The sequence below is a fragment of the Cyprinus carpio genome, chromosome A25 (assembly GCF_018340385.1).
Source record: "Cyprinus carpio isolate SPL01 chromosome A25, ASM1834038v1, whole genome shotgun sequence".
NCBI lineage: Eukaryota > Metazoa > Chordata > Actinopteri > Cypriniformes > Cyprinidae > Cyprinus > Cyprinus carpio.
In genome coordinates, this window is record NC_056596.1 from 14273354 (window position 1) to 14289241 (window position 15888).

General features: G+C 34.5%; 1 protein-coding gene across 2 annotated transcripts in view; it reads left to right on the top strand.

Moving 5' to 3' along the window:
- Positions 1-357: 357 nt before the first annotated feature.
- Positions 358-15888, top strand: part of LOC109099814 (zinc finger protein 469-like) — a 248013-nt gene continuing 232482 nt past the window's right edge. For both annotated transcript variants that reach the window (XM_042715660.1, XM_042715661.1), the window contains exon 1: positions 358-508. The gene's annotated coding sequence lies outside the window, so the exon portion shown is untranslated. The remainder of the gene's footprint in view (positions 509-15888) is intronic.

The following is a 15888-nucleotide window of genomic DNA, read 5'->3' on the forward strand; positions in this document are numbered from 1 at the left end:
AAATATAGATTTTGCTGTAATATTTTGCTTTGTGTTATGTTTGGATAACGATTCTAGTTCGCACTGCCATATTAACAAGTAAAAAAGTGTCCAAATCACTTAATTTTTGAACCGTTTGTATATAGTTTTATCATTTAAAACAAACAATTTTGTGTATTTGTCATATATCTCTTTAAAATATATGCAACTTAGTCTGATATTCTATTAAATGTACGCGACGTTCGTGCGCTTTTAATACTGTTTGAGGCCACTCTTTAATAAGAATGCATTATTTCTGCACACTAAACGCTTGGACCGAGACTTGGTTTGGGGGTGAAGAGTGGAGCTGTGGTCAGGGAGAGGTTAACTGGCTCGTGCGCTCTGGTGGCTGGGCAGGCGCGGAGCTGCGGCGCGCTGACGCGGGGATGGAGAGCTCAGATGCGCTGCTGCTCCGCCAGGATCCCGCGGCCCGGGCCGACCTTTCCCTACTGCTTTCAACGCTCTTCTGCGCCGGAACTTTACATCACGGGTGAGTCCGCGGCTTCCTCCGACACATTCAGCGTAGGACGGGTCCGATGAGACGTCACAGGAACCTAAAGCGCGTGCGAACGTCACGCATAGCCTATATGATAATCTGACAGGTTCATTACTCGCCTTCCACGAGCGAAGTAAGTTATGCAAGAGTGAGGAGGAGTGAGTGAAACTTCTTTTAAACACTCAGTGACTGATAATTTTGTTAACATGGTGATGTTGCTGCAAAATTAACATGGCAACCCGTAATTTACTGTAGTTGTTACTTAAATACTTAGTTTTAGCCATCAGTTGTGATTATGCAATGAAATAAAAATGGCTAAAGTAATTTTGAAACCTTACAACCCACATTCATTTTACGAAAACTGCCTTTTTTGGACGGTTGCGGTATACAGTGTTTGTAAAAGGAAGTCAGACTTCTTTTGAAAAGCGCTGTGAGTGTTTTGGACACTTTGTCAACAAACTAAAGACTCCATGAAATCACTTTATTTCCTCTCACATCAATCGATAGAGTGCAACAGTGCACGCCTACTTTTTTTAAACCATCATTTTTTCCATACATGAAGACATAAAAACATTAATTATTATTTTGTTATAATTACTAACATTATAATATAGATTATTATATAATCTATATTATTATAACGATGATAACAGCAATATTTTTTGTTGTTATTGTTAATAAATATTTCATGACGGAATTTAGTTATAATATTTATTATTATTATATTATAAACAGTAAAAAATAAAGGCAACTTTTTATTATAATATATCGATTATGTAATATCTAATTAATGTATTGTCGTTTTTATTGTTAATAATAATTATGATGCAATTATTATTATGTTAATTATTATTATATAGACAATTCATGACAACAATAAAATATTATCATTATATAGATTGTATAAAAGCAACAACAATAATAATAATAATCGTCGCTATTATTGATAATAATTAATGATGACATATTATTATTATTATTATATAGACAATTATTATTATACCAACAATATTACTACTACTACTACTAATAATTCATATGTATGTATATATATATATGGAAGTGGGCGGAGCTCTTTCCTCTTTATATATGGAAGTGGGCGGAGCTCTTTCCTCTTGATTGGCAGATATGTCACTTCAGGATTCATGGGTAATGTAGTTCTTCAGCAGAAATTGCACTGTCAAAGAGTTTTAAAAATGAAGTTGAACTAATGCTGATGGCTTCAACAGACGCTTGTGTGCTGATAACCTCTGAGTTTATGGCAGATTTGTCTTTAAAATTTAATCAGATATTAAAAACAATCTTCCTAAAAAGAAAGGAAAAGGATTTTTGTCATCCAGTACTTGTTGTGCTCTATTGCTCCTGTGGGAAGTGGCTGGTATTTATTCATTTTGAAAGTGTTGCTTTTGTTCCTGGAATAATCTGTCAAGTGTGTTATACACATGCTGCCCGCAGAAAATAGTTTCCCCTAACAAAGTACACAACATCAACAGTTAATTAACATCCTTTAATAAGATTCATTAATGTTTTAAAAGCGCAGGCAAACCATCAGGTCTGGATGCGGGGGTGGATGAAAGCTGGAGTGATGGAGATGCATGGGATGCTGAGAAACTGAACCAGACCTAAATAAACGCTGAGTGACTGGGACTTTCCCAAACCTGCGGCGAACACAATGTCCTGTAGATAGCCATGTTTACCAGACCGCATCTCCTCATGCAGCTCCATAACAGCCAAGATTATAGATATATCAAATCAAGATGCATCTGCAAAAAAAGCTTGTCTCAGACCTTGCTCTTGAGATTTTCTCAGACCTGCCCTGAACCCTAGAAGTCTCAGCATGTCCTGTTAACACTTGAATCCTAACCAAAAGCATGTGTGATGTGTTATGACTCACTCTACTCATTAACTAAATAGTTTGGGTAGGAATAGTACAGATCAGCTGAACTATATATATATATTAATTGAAATGGAATAAATCTGAAGATGTGCAACGTGTTGAGCAATGATCGCTCAGTTACAACAGACTGATGAAAGATGCTTCAGATGTGAAGGCATAACAGATTTTTTTATTTTATAAAGAACTTAATACTTTTATTTAGCAAGGATGCATTAAATTGATCAAAAGCAATGCTTATGATGTTACATATAATTTCTATTTCATGTAAATGCTGTTCTTCTGAACTTTCCATTCATCAAAGAATCCTGAAAAACAATGATCACAGTTTCCACAGAAATATGAAGCAGCACAACTGTTTTCAATATTTATAATAACAAAAAACATTTCTCTAAAAACAAAACCTCAAACCAGAAATATTTAAATAAATAAATAAATAAATAATAATGTAATGACTTGTACTATTAACATGACAATAAATAATAATGTAATGACTTGTACTATTAACATGTCTTTCATTTAAAAGCAAAAATAAAAAAAAACATAAAAAAGCAACAGTAAAAAAACCATAAAAAAAAAAAAATGAAAAAAAATTAAAAATATATTATAAATATGAAAAAAAAAAAATTATTAATTAGAAAAATGTGAAAAGTAGTGAAACTGCATAATCATGTGGTAAGACCTACATGCAAAAAAAAAAAAAAAAAACCTACATGCAAAAAAAAAAAAAAAAAAAAAACCTAAATAAAACAAGAAGCATAAGGCTATTTTAAATTAATAATTCATGCCATAAATAAATATGTTGTGTGTACACATTAAGATGTGTAAGAAAAATATATTACTTTTTACCTGGTAGTTACACCACTTGAGATTTTTAGAGTTCTTAAATGTAAGAACTGTCTTTAGTTTAAAAAAAAATAGTATAATTTTTTTTTTTTTTTAAAACAATATTAAATGTACATGAATTCAAAGAATACCTTTAGAATAAACCTGGCACTGCAGACACTCTTATTCATCCCCTAATGTTTTTATTCATAAATTCATAAAATAACACACAGCAGACACACAATACTTTCCAAATATCAAAAATAGCCCCATTCCCTGAACTTGTACTGGCCTTTCCACAACAACACAGAAAGAGATAAAACTCAAGCCAACATTAATACAATTCATTTCAAAAGAAATAATCAATAAATCCACCTGAGGTGAGCGTGAACGAGCTGGCGTCTGTTTTGTCTCAGCAAGGCGTCAAGATGTTCATAGATAGTTAATGCAAATCAAAGAGATTCAAAGAGCTGAACTGGTACAGTATGGTGCTAGCAACATCAAGGTCGCGGGTTTGATTCCCATGGAACACATATATGGCAAAAATGAAGTTGCTTCGGATAAAAGTGTCTGCCAAATGCATAAATGTAAATGAGGAAGTTATGTGCACTACCAGCTTTGATAGAAGGTCAGCCGGGGAATCTTCAAATTACTGTATAAAACTGCACTTAAATGCCTCATTTGCAGAAAACATTGAAGAGCTTTGGCTCCTTGTGACTTCTGGAACTGAAGGAAAGTTGGGAAGTGATCATTCGCCAACCTGGTGCGGTTTATTGATATGGCACTGGTCAAGTTAAGACATCAGTGTTACTTATGGAAGAATTCTGCTGAATTATTCTTGATGATCTTGGAGTCGTTTCTGAAGAACAGATCACGCTGTAATTGTGCTCTTAGCAGCTCTATTGTTTTTTAATTGTCAACCTGTCAATATCGATAAAAAGCACATTGGAAATGAATAACAGCAAATATGAGAGCCAAACCAGTGGAAAAGGAACAATGAAATCACTCAGCCTTCGCAAAACCAAGAACAACATGAAAATACAGAAGGACAAGAGATATGAAATATTAGACAATATGTTAAGAGATTACTGTCAGAATCTTGAACCCGTCTGTTCTGACTGGATCTGGAGAATACAGTCTTTAGACTGTCTAAAACAACCATCAATAATAATAATAATAATCATTTTTAGTTTCTAAAGTTATTTATTTATAAGTTACAAATTTCACAAAATAACAAAATAATTAATAATAATAATAATATAATTAGTTTTAATTTAAAAGTCTTCAATTTTTTATAAATCATTTTTTTTAAATCACAAAATATTAATTCATAATTAATTCTTAAATTGATTTTTATCCCTCAGCTATGTTTTTTTTTTACAAAACTTTTTAATTCATTAATTGTCACCCATACTTGATTGTAGTTTTGAGATTTAATCTATCTATTTAACCAATTATTATTATTATTTTACAAATATCACACATTTTTAATTCATAAATATCATACTTTTTTGGTCAGTCAGACCACATTACATTTTACAAGCTGAACTATCTTTTTCAAATGTATTTTTTAAAATAACATTTTTTAATAATAAAAAAATTAATAATATGTCAAATGACTTAAGGTTTTCTTTTCAACAATTTTATTCTTTAATGTTTTTGTTTTTTTTAATAAGACATCAGAATACAATTTAATTACATTTTTGATTTATTATTATTATTATTTTTTTTACTTTTTAAAAACATGCTCTTCGTAGAAAAGCTGTATTTAAGTCATTGTTCAGTCAGTTTCGGACAGTACAAGAACAGCCAAATAAACACCTGCAAAATGGTCATTTTGGAAACTTTAACTTAACTGTCATCCATACTTTTAATTTTGCAAGATCTACGCAATGGCAATGTTGCAATATTAGGTAAAGTCTTGGCCTATTGTATAGCCTCTGAGAATACTAAGATGCCAAAAACTCATAATTTGATTATATATTAGTTTCTAAATGCTCTTTTTTTTGTCTGAGTGTGTCTTGGAGTATCATGTCTGTTTGGAATAACGTTCCTATTCCATGGGAAAAGTTCTCTGTTTTTTTTAATGCAAGAAAACAGTCATTTGAACTTATTTCTTTGAACTAAAAATTCTGAGCTTGGCAAAGCTGTGTTTAATTTTCTTTCTCCATATCTGTGTTATAGTTACAAATATGATCATGCCAGATGTGGCAGAGGAGTCATGCTTCACTTAAAATATTTCATAATTTTGATTCTGCAATGCCAAAATGCGCAACTGCCAAAAGTTCACGTCAGGGGAACAGCGCCTTTGAGAGTGTGTTTTGCTGCAGCCGGTGTGCTGCCAGCCGGACGCTGCTGTGATTAATTTATTATTAATGGAATGTCTTGTAGGCCAAATATTTATGATTTCTCTGACTGGCTTTTGTGCACTTCTTTACACGCTCTCATTTGTTACAGACAGAAAGACACGCAGGGTCATCCCCCAAGGGCGTTGATCTGGGTCAGATCATTTATCGCTGATCACTCCACCCCACCTTTCCCAGCCTGTAAGTGACTGCGATTGGATGGGGGTTAATTAGCAGGTTGGTGCTTCTGTAATTGGCAGGCATTTGTCTGAATCTGGGAGTCTTTAAACCTGCATTATGTATTAATTAAACAGATTTACATTTTCTGGAAAATATCTTGAGTTGTGTGGTTGTGTTGCCAATACATTGTTTTGTGGTTGCTTGGGTGATGTAAGTGGTTGCTAAGTGACCAAAAAGTCAAAAAGGCCCATCCCCAAGTCTCTATATTGGGGTCACTTAAGCCCAAACAGTTGACAGTAACCACTGAGTATGGAAGTCAATAGGTACCGTCAACTGTTTAGGCTCAAGTGTTTGTTTGCTGGCCCCATGTCAAAAGAGACCATGCCCAAGTCTCTGTGTGTTTACTAAGGGTTTCTAAAGTCCAAACATTTGACGGTGGCCATTGACTTCCATAGAATGGAAAAAAATACTATGCAAGTCAATGGCTACCAATGACTTCCATAGAATGGAAAAATAAATACTATGCAAGTCAAATGTTTGGACTTTAGAAACCCTTAGTAAACACACAGAGACTTGGCCAGCAAGCAACCACTTGAGCCTAAACATATTAAAAAATACCAAACATAAGAAGAAAGAAACATACTTTTAAATTAAATTATTCTGATTACAAATAAGAAAAAATTTACCGTCAACTGTTTGGTTTCCAATACATTGCTGCATGGTTGCACACAAGTTTTTTTTAGTGAATTATGTGTTTACAAGGTGATCTAAGTTGCATTACTACTTTTGACGGTAACCATTGAGTTCCATAGTATGGGAAAAACACTATGGTTGTTAGTGGTTACGGTCAACTGTTTAGGCTCAAGTGGTACTGGTCCCATGTGAAAAGAGCCCATCCCCAAGTCGCTATGTGTTTACTAAGGGCTGCTAAAGCCCAAACAATTGACAATAGCCATTGACTTCTATAATATTTTTTCAATACTATGGAAGTCGATGGCTACCATAAACTGTTTGGATACCAATACATTTCTTCATGGTTCTTTAAGAGTTTTTTTTTTTTTTGTGAATTAGGTGGTTGCTAGGATGATATAAGTGGTTGCTAAGTGATTGCTTATTGGCCCCAAGTCAAAGGAGCCCGTAAGTCTCTATGCTTTTTCTGGGCTTGCTTAAGACCAAAGTATATGCAGTTTATAGACGAACACTGAGGTATGCACACAGTGTATGTGACATATATTTCGTCAACAGCATAGTACACGTGTAGTGTATATGCAAAGCTTTATTTTTCTAACCACCTGTACTCTGTATGCTCAGCTCGCATATGCGCTTTGGATATTTTTGCATGAATTACTTCATCCACAAGGTGGCGACACCATCCAAGCGTGTATTCCCTGAACATCGACATAACTTGCTGCGTTACTACCATAGTACAATACATTGTTGGAGAAACACACTAGTTAGTCACAACCTGAAAAGGTAAGAATTTTGTTCGCACATCGGTTGTTCGAGCCACGTTGGTTGGAACTGTCATTTATGACATCAAGCAGGTGTAGGAGGAATAACTTTTGCTAATTAATCAGTTCGAGGTCAAATTAAAGGGATAGGTTGCCATTGACTTCCATAGTTGATGGCAGTCACAATGGCTGCCATCAACTGTTTGGTTTGGAACAAGTGGAAGGTGAGTGATGAAATAATTTTTATGTTTGTGTGAACTATTCCTTTAAAATGCAGTGATTATTAAGGTATAAGGGTTAAACAATGCCAGTATAAGCATGAAATCTCTATTAAAGAGATGTTTTCCATCAATATCAGGCATAACGAATAGATGTTCAGATACTGACAGCTTTCTCTTTGAGTTGTGGTGGTTCCGCGTACCAGGATGATAAAGTTGGTGATAACTGAAATGAGTGTTCTGCTCTTGACAGACATAGACATAGAAAGGGTGAATTTTTTGTATTTGCCACGCCAAAACAATGTCCCACTTGGGAGTCCTGACCTCATTTTCCTAAGTCTGGCTATGTTTTGTTAAATTGAGCTCATGAACCACTGCCAGACCTGTCTCATGTTTCTCATCATGTGTGAGGGCTTCTCCTCTTTCATTGAACTATGTCTTTAGTTACAAAAACCATTTGGCATCTCAGAACGCAGTAAATTACTGCAAACAGCTTCACTGGCAGCAAAGATGGCACATCTTGTTGTATTTCAAGGAAATTTATAAGCTTCCCACCAAAAGGGGAGAAATCTTATGCTGTTTTATTTTACTTTTGTGCATTTTGCCAGAATCTACTGTAGCAGTCGTAGCCTTTGTCCCATGGCCTAAAATGACTTTGATGCTAAGTCTGATTTATGACTTCTGTTTGTTCTGGAAAGATATTAATATGTGACAAAAACTAGCAGTTTTGTAGGAAGTCTTTGCATCCAGCTCTATGGAATAGGAGGAAACACAGCTTAGCCCTTTGAACCTTGGTTAATATGTCTTTAATAGACTCCATACCACTTGCTAACTTGCAAATGCTCTCCCCAGTGCCCTTGGGCCGAAATCTGATCTGATCTTCATGGAACCACCACGGCCTGTCAATTCATTCATCCTGAGCGCAATGCACCTCAAGGCATGTCGAGAAGAGGATTACATCTTACGCTAGGCTATAAATCATATGTAACACTGTCAGTGGATTAAGCACTGTATTTTTGTTCTTTTTGTGTGACTGATTATGGAATTTTTTGACTCAAACCTTTAGAAGTCCAATCAGGTATAATCAGTATGTATGCTTATGTAAGAGAGCGAAAGAGCCTGAGCCAGAAGTCAAATTTGGATAGACAGTTGGTTCGACTGTCCTGATGCATCAATAATCCCTCAAGCAATTAAGCCTAAACAAAAAGATTACTTATTTAAACGCATGTGCAGTCCACTATTTAAGTGGTTCAGTCAGTCATAAAATGAAATTCTGTTATCATATACTCATTAACCTCATGTCATTCCAAATCCTTTTCATCTACAGATCATGGGAAGAAAAGAAAAATTGAATAATTAAACAAATATTAAAAATATACTGTCTTAATGTTGTTTCTAAATTAATTTGAAGATTGAATATGAAATTATTGCAATATAAAAGTATATTTAAAAACTTTAAAGAGGTCATATGACGTTGCTAAAAATTACATTATTTTGTGTATTTGGTGTAATGCAATGTGTTTATGCGGATTAATGTTTCTCCTCTATGCCCCGCCTTTCTGAAACTCGTCGATTTTTACAAAGCTCATCGGTCTGAAAAGTGAGGTGTGCTCTGATTGGCCAGCTATCCAGTGCATTGTGATTGGCCGAATACCTCAAGCGTGTGACAGAAATGTTACGCCCCTTAACATACTGTGGTAAAACCAATAAAGATGAGACAAAACCCATTAAACCCGTTACAAACGAGGCATTTGGTGCATCCAGTGGGGACATAATTACTGATTATAATGACTTATACTGTCTTTTTACAAGTTGCGTTGCGTATCGCGCTGCATAAACGTAAAACCATGTCTGCATTTGTGATCGGAGAAACAGCAAACAACAAGCTTTAACAGTTACTCTACACTGCTCAAAACTCGTGTTTAAATTATCAGTGGCAAATCCTTTACATAAGAAAATGTACTTACAGGCTGTGAGTCAGAAGCGCCAGACTGTCCTTGCAAAGTTGGAAATTCCCCACTTTATAGAAACAGACACTGGCATTGTAGGCTACTCTTACAGGAAACAGTCCTTGTCCTCTGCAAAATGCGCTGCACACATGTGAATATTTGGGTTGAACTGTTCTGGAACAGTGTTGTAAATACAATTTAACCACTGATTTCTAGTCTTGTCCTCTATTGAAAGGCCAAACGAAGTAGCTTCGCTTTCACAATGAAACATACAGCGACTTCACAACATGGCAGCAGCAACAATACTACAGCGAGAATCAAAGTCATGCCTTCTTTCTTTGCTTGAACATTTGGGCGGTGTTATGCGAATCTTCCCACATCGTGACGTAGAGATGTGGGGGTGTGTTTGAATGAGCCGTTTCAGGGGGGCGTGATTGACTCTTAACTTTTATAAAGAATATCTCTTTGGATTTGAGACTTTAGTCTTTGAAACTTTACAGATCTTCTTTATGCACCAAGAGCTTGTAACACTCCAAAGAGAAAGGAAAAATTTAAATCGCATCATATGACACCTTTAATGTTAGGTGGGATTAATCTCTTTTTTTTTTTTATTAATCTTTTTTTTTATATATTCTCTTATTGTTCATTGACTACTACATTGACTCCCACAAAAGTATAACACTGAGCCCCCCAGACCATAGCTGACGAGTTACATGGGAAAAGAAATTCAGATTTGGTTATAGAAGTGCAAGCCAAAATTTGAAGACCTGCCAAAAGATGAAGGTATTTGATGGAATGTTTGGGTTTCAATCAAGGCCCCGAAATTATAATTTTTTTCTCAACATGGAAGCTAAATTCAAGTTTTTGCCACACGATATCTCTTTACTGTCAAGTCACAGACAGAATAGTTAAATATTGCAAGGATAAGAATAATTATAATAATATGCTAGGGGTGTTTGCAAAGGTTGTTTAAAAATATGCTTTTTTTTTGTAATTCCGCTATTTGACAACAGCGGTATACTTTACAGAGAAAAACTGTATTAAAACACAACAAAGATAATAAAAATAAATTTTATTTGCTTAGGTAAACTACTATTGAATTGGCGATGTGATGATTTTCTATGTCCAAAATGTTTACAAACACAGTATTTGATTAGCATTATAAACCATTTTTCTGGTTAGCATGACCCAGTTTGCCCCTGCTGGTAAATGCCTTAACTACACCATCAAATGGCACATTCACAGACCACACACAGTTCAGTGTTCATTCCGATACATATTGGAATATATTTTCTCAATCTAGAAAGCTCTAATCTGATTGGCTGACTTTACGTATCTTCTGGGAGTACGGGCTTTTATCAGTCTGCCTGGAAACAGCTGTGTTTACGATTCTGATGCAACAAGAGCCTTTGATTATATTCAGAGTTTGTTTTGAGACACTTAATAACAAGTAAACTATAAACTCATCCCTAAATAAACAACAAAAAGATCTGTAGTTGGTTGCTTTTTTACATTTATTTTTAGGGGTTTGTATCCCTTTAAGCAATGTTGTAAATATCACACGCTGGTTCTTTTTTTGCAAAGAGCACCGTTTTGGCCTTCTTACAATGCCATGTGCTTATGTCGTCAATTGCACAGGAAAGTACGCAGAAAAGCTGATCGTTTTACATGCTGGTACACTTCACAAAGAAATATTGTGGAGCGCCAGATGCCAGGGTGGACAATCAGTCCTGATTGCTCGCCAGGCAGTTTAATGCACTGTTTGGCCAAAGGATTTTTGATTCGTACTGGTATGTCCACACTTCAGAATTATAGCTGGTGCTCATCAACAGAGCAATGGGTTGGTTGATAAAAAAAAGAGCAGCCAAGTTGAGGATCTCAGTGGTTGTAACAATCACGTCTTTATTTTTATTTTCCCATCAGGGATCGTCACAATACTAACATTTCAGCTGCCTCTACCAGTGAAATTTTACTACTCTCTACACAGAAAAAACTAAAACTGAACACACTCTATTTTATATATATATATATATATACACACACAAATATTTACAAATCTAATTAAAACAATGGCGTGTCAGTAAAGTAAACGTTGCTTCAAGTACAAACAAACTGTCAGAAAAGAATAAATAAATGAACAGCAGTGAGTGTTTTTCTTTGTTTCTTGTCAATATTGTTGTTTGATTAATAGTACGCAGCAGCTGTTTATATTAGGAATAAGAAATTGTTTATAATGGACTTGAATTATTTTATTGCTCACGTGTTCATAAAGCCTGTTTCACTCATAAGTTTGTGTCACTTTATCAGGAGAGCTGCAGCTGTGTAAACTTATGTCTACTGAACAATATTATATTTTTTGAGCATTTATTCCCAAATTGTATCACTATGAAATCCAATTTGTATCCAAATGTTTCTTCTTGTTCAGTCACTTTGTGCATGGAATTTGCAGACATAATTTTTCAGACAGTAATTTGCTTCATTATTGTATGTCACATCACACAAAAGTCTTATAAAACATTGTGTTGATAAATATCTTATAATACAAAGGAGGTAAACCGACGTTTAGCCTTAAAATGAACTTGAATGAAAAACATTTGGCTTATAATCACTTATTTGCGCTTACATGTCGATGCTGTTTACACTAAATGTAACTAGTGGCTGTTTGAACCAAGTGTAGGCTAACTATCAACAAACAAACACCGTTCATCGTTTACACTAAGTGCAAATGCTTTCAGATAAACTATAAATAACATTAGAAGTGATATGCTGTTTGTATTTGTAAGGACATTTTGTCTGAGTAATTGTGGGCTGAGTTGAAAACACTGAAAATACAATGCCTTAATATAAATAAACAGTGTTGTGTCCCCTAGTATTGGTAGGTTTAGGGTTAGGATTAGGAGAGGGGTTAGGATAATCGGAAATCACGTAGTGACTTCAATGAGGGGGGTAATAATTTGGCAGGGGGTTGAAATTGGGCACAACACCGGATTTACTTAACAGTCTGAGCCATACTGCACTTTTTTTTATCTGTGGTAGTTACCGTGGTTGTGGAAAGCTGTTTCTAACTAGGTCTAAGTGGAAGGGTATTAAGTTGTTTGGAGGCCACATGTTAAAATGAGAGGTAGCATCAACACCTCAGGTGTTTGTGGGAAATGTCTGCTGTTCTGTAAGCAGTTACGTAGATGCTTGGTGAAGTCGTACCAGGAACGGGTAGTTTTCTCCTCTCATGTCACTCCACACCCCACAGAAGGTCACTTTCAGTCCGTTTTGATGAAACTGTCCCATGATGTAGTGAGCATGAATGGAGAGAAGTTGCGTGTGACGTTTTTTCCCTCTTATGTGATGATTTAGTTTTAGTCTTTAGTTGATTATTTTGCCCTGTATAAAATATATACAATGAAAAGCAAGAGAATGCAAAGGAAGGGAATTAATATGGGCTTATTTAAAGCCTCCGAGGAATGACTTTTAATGAAATGACTCACCCTCAGGCCAGCCAAGATGTAGGCTAGATGAGTTTGTTTCCATTGGTTAGCAAGTGATGGAATGCTAAATTACTCTAAATTACTACTACATGTGTGCTGATGCAAGACAGATGCATTTAAAGGATGCTTTAAGTTGAGGGGACATTATGTGATAAATACTCAGACACGCATGCTATACTGTATGTGAAATTAGGGCTGTCAGTTTTAACATATTAATTTAGTGCAATTAATTCAAAATAAAAGTAATGCATTATAAAATAGGCAGTTCATGCAATCATGCATATTTTTACTATTTTTTTATTTATTTATTTTTTATTTATTTTTCACCAAAAATCATGCAGAAGCAAATATCGTTAACTACACATTGTCATTTGAACAGCCAGTAATCGTAACGATTAAAGTTTAATGAAAATGTACTACTTAAAGCTTCACTGAAAATAGTAAAATATTATAGTTTATTAAGCATGTCAGATTCAGTAACACTCTGACTGGTTCAGTGAGTTAATTCTATGAAATTTGTCAGCATGATTCACACGGGTAGTTTGTTGAGTCGTTTCAGTTGATTCAATAAAATAAGAGTAATATGAATTGGACTACACTGGTTGCGCTTTTTTTGTTGTTGATTCACTGAATAGAAGTAATTCATAAGAGTCATTTGCCTATAAATCTCTCTTTTTTTTTCTAATTCGGTGTGTTTATTTAATAAATAATTTGTCAGAGTGACTCAGACCATGAATTTTTGAGTTGTCTTAAGTGATTCATTAAAAGAACGGCTCATAAGAGTCATTTGGTGGTGAATCTCTACCCTGATCACGCTTTATTTTATATTTTTGTTCAAGTCAAATATTTTTGACTTTTGCTGATCCTAGATTTTTTGCTGTCATAATTTTCTGGATTGCCTAGGCTAATAATTATTAAAAAATATTATATATAAAAATGTTTTTATTATTATTATTTTGATGACCGTAACATAGTCTTTTTTAAAATATGGGCGTGACCAAATGTATCCAAAAGCCTATAAATTCATAAACAACATCCCAGAATTTCACAAAGTAAGAACATGCAACATGGTTTTAATTAAGCATGAAACCGTTAATGCAGATGAGCCAGTAGGTGGTGCTATTAATATGTTTAAATATGTTTAAAGGTGAAAAATGCAGTATTTTTATGGTAAATTGCCTGAAATTGCTGATTTTTTGGCTTGAAGTTTGAGAATTGACTTTTGTAACTACATTAAAATTTTGTATAATAATTTTAATACAATGACAAAATATACATAATTTGGTTGGAATAAACATAAACTGAATATGTATATATACGTATAATTGCTGGTTGACAATTTTTATTGGAAGTAACATTTTAGTGAATCATAGCTTTAAAATGTTGGTCTTTCTCTGTTCAAATAAGCTGTAAGCTGGTATCTGTATTTGCATGACTGGAATAAGCTGTGTTGCCGCTGTGTGAATTGGCTTGCTTAAAATGTCAGTAAATACTTCAGGCAAGTGGAAATTACCTTTCTGGATTGTAAAAAGTGCTAAAGTTAGGCCTCAAGACCTCAAAAACATAATATGCTACAGCAGTTACAGCGCTGACACAGTGAAAGCGCTAGACAAGGTCAGTAAAGATGAGATGAACCACCAAAACAACAAGTGCATTATGCTTTTGAATTTCTACAACAGATCTAATTGTGCCAGCAAGAGCAAAACTTTGGATCTAGTTGAGTCTGTACAGCTGCCTCTAGGAAAGAGAGCCGTTACATCAGGCTTTGTTAATAGGCGTTGCTAGATTAGACAAAAGTGGTGTCATTGAGCTAGAGAATAAAATTTAAACATCATTGTCAACATTTTAGTAATCAGTCCACCATGTTCACATGACTCAGAGCTAGACTTCAAAATCAGGAACAGCTTCAAGTGCAAATGAGCATGTCAACATTTCATCAAACACACTAAAGCAAACCGCAAAATCCCCTTTCACAGTAAATGACCGACAGAATGGACTGTTTCCCATTGTTTTAAAGAGTTCATGTTGTCCAGAATGATGTCAGTGGCTCGTCTGAAAATATAAACAACACTTCAAATGCAAACAGCCTTTTGCTGCTATTGCATGTTGATTTAAAACGAACGGGAACGGGAAAAGGGCGGAAATGGACAAATCAAAGTGAATGGGGGTTGTTTATGTGCTTGCTAAAATTCACCAAACTTCTAAACAGTTAACCAGGAAAATGTGACTTAAAGGAATAGTTCAGTCCCCCAAAAAACTGCCATTATTTATCCAAATTCCTTTTCTGTGGAATAAAAAAGATGAGATTTTAAGTGTTATATTGGTCATATTTGTAATATGATTAGAGTGGAAGGCGACTGGGGTTTTTATGCCTAAAAAATAATGCTAAAAGCGTCTTAAAAGTGGTCCATATGTATGGAAGCTTAGACTAAATCTCACAATTCTGACTTTTTTTTATTTATTTTTATTTTTTTCTCTGAGGTCAGGAATTCTGACTTTAAATTTCATAATTCAGAATTTTTTCTAACAATTCTGACTTTATGCCGCAGTATTAAAAAAAGGTAATTGCAACCTTTTAATCTCATAATTCAGACATTTTTCTCACAACTGCAAGTTCTAAATTGTAATCCTGACTTTAGATCTCACACTTCTGACCTTTTTTTTCAATAGGAAATCTGACTTTGCATCTCGCAGTTGTTTTTTTTTTTCTGCTATGGAATAAAAAAATAAAAAATGTAATTGTCACTTTTTATCTTACAATTATGACTTTTCTTCTCAGAATCGCAAGTTTATATCTCACACTTACGGATTTATATCTTGCAAATAAAAAAGTTGCAGATACTTCCATGGTGTAAATAAGCTTCCATCCATATGACTTGTGCAGTATATTAAGTATCTTTTGAAGCTGTACAATAATTTAGAAAATTGTCATAGTTGCTTTTGCACTGATTCATCAATGAATCATTCTTTTGAGTCATAACATTTCAATGAATCAGTCCAGTTCACAAAATCTGCCTGAATGAATTGTTC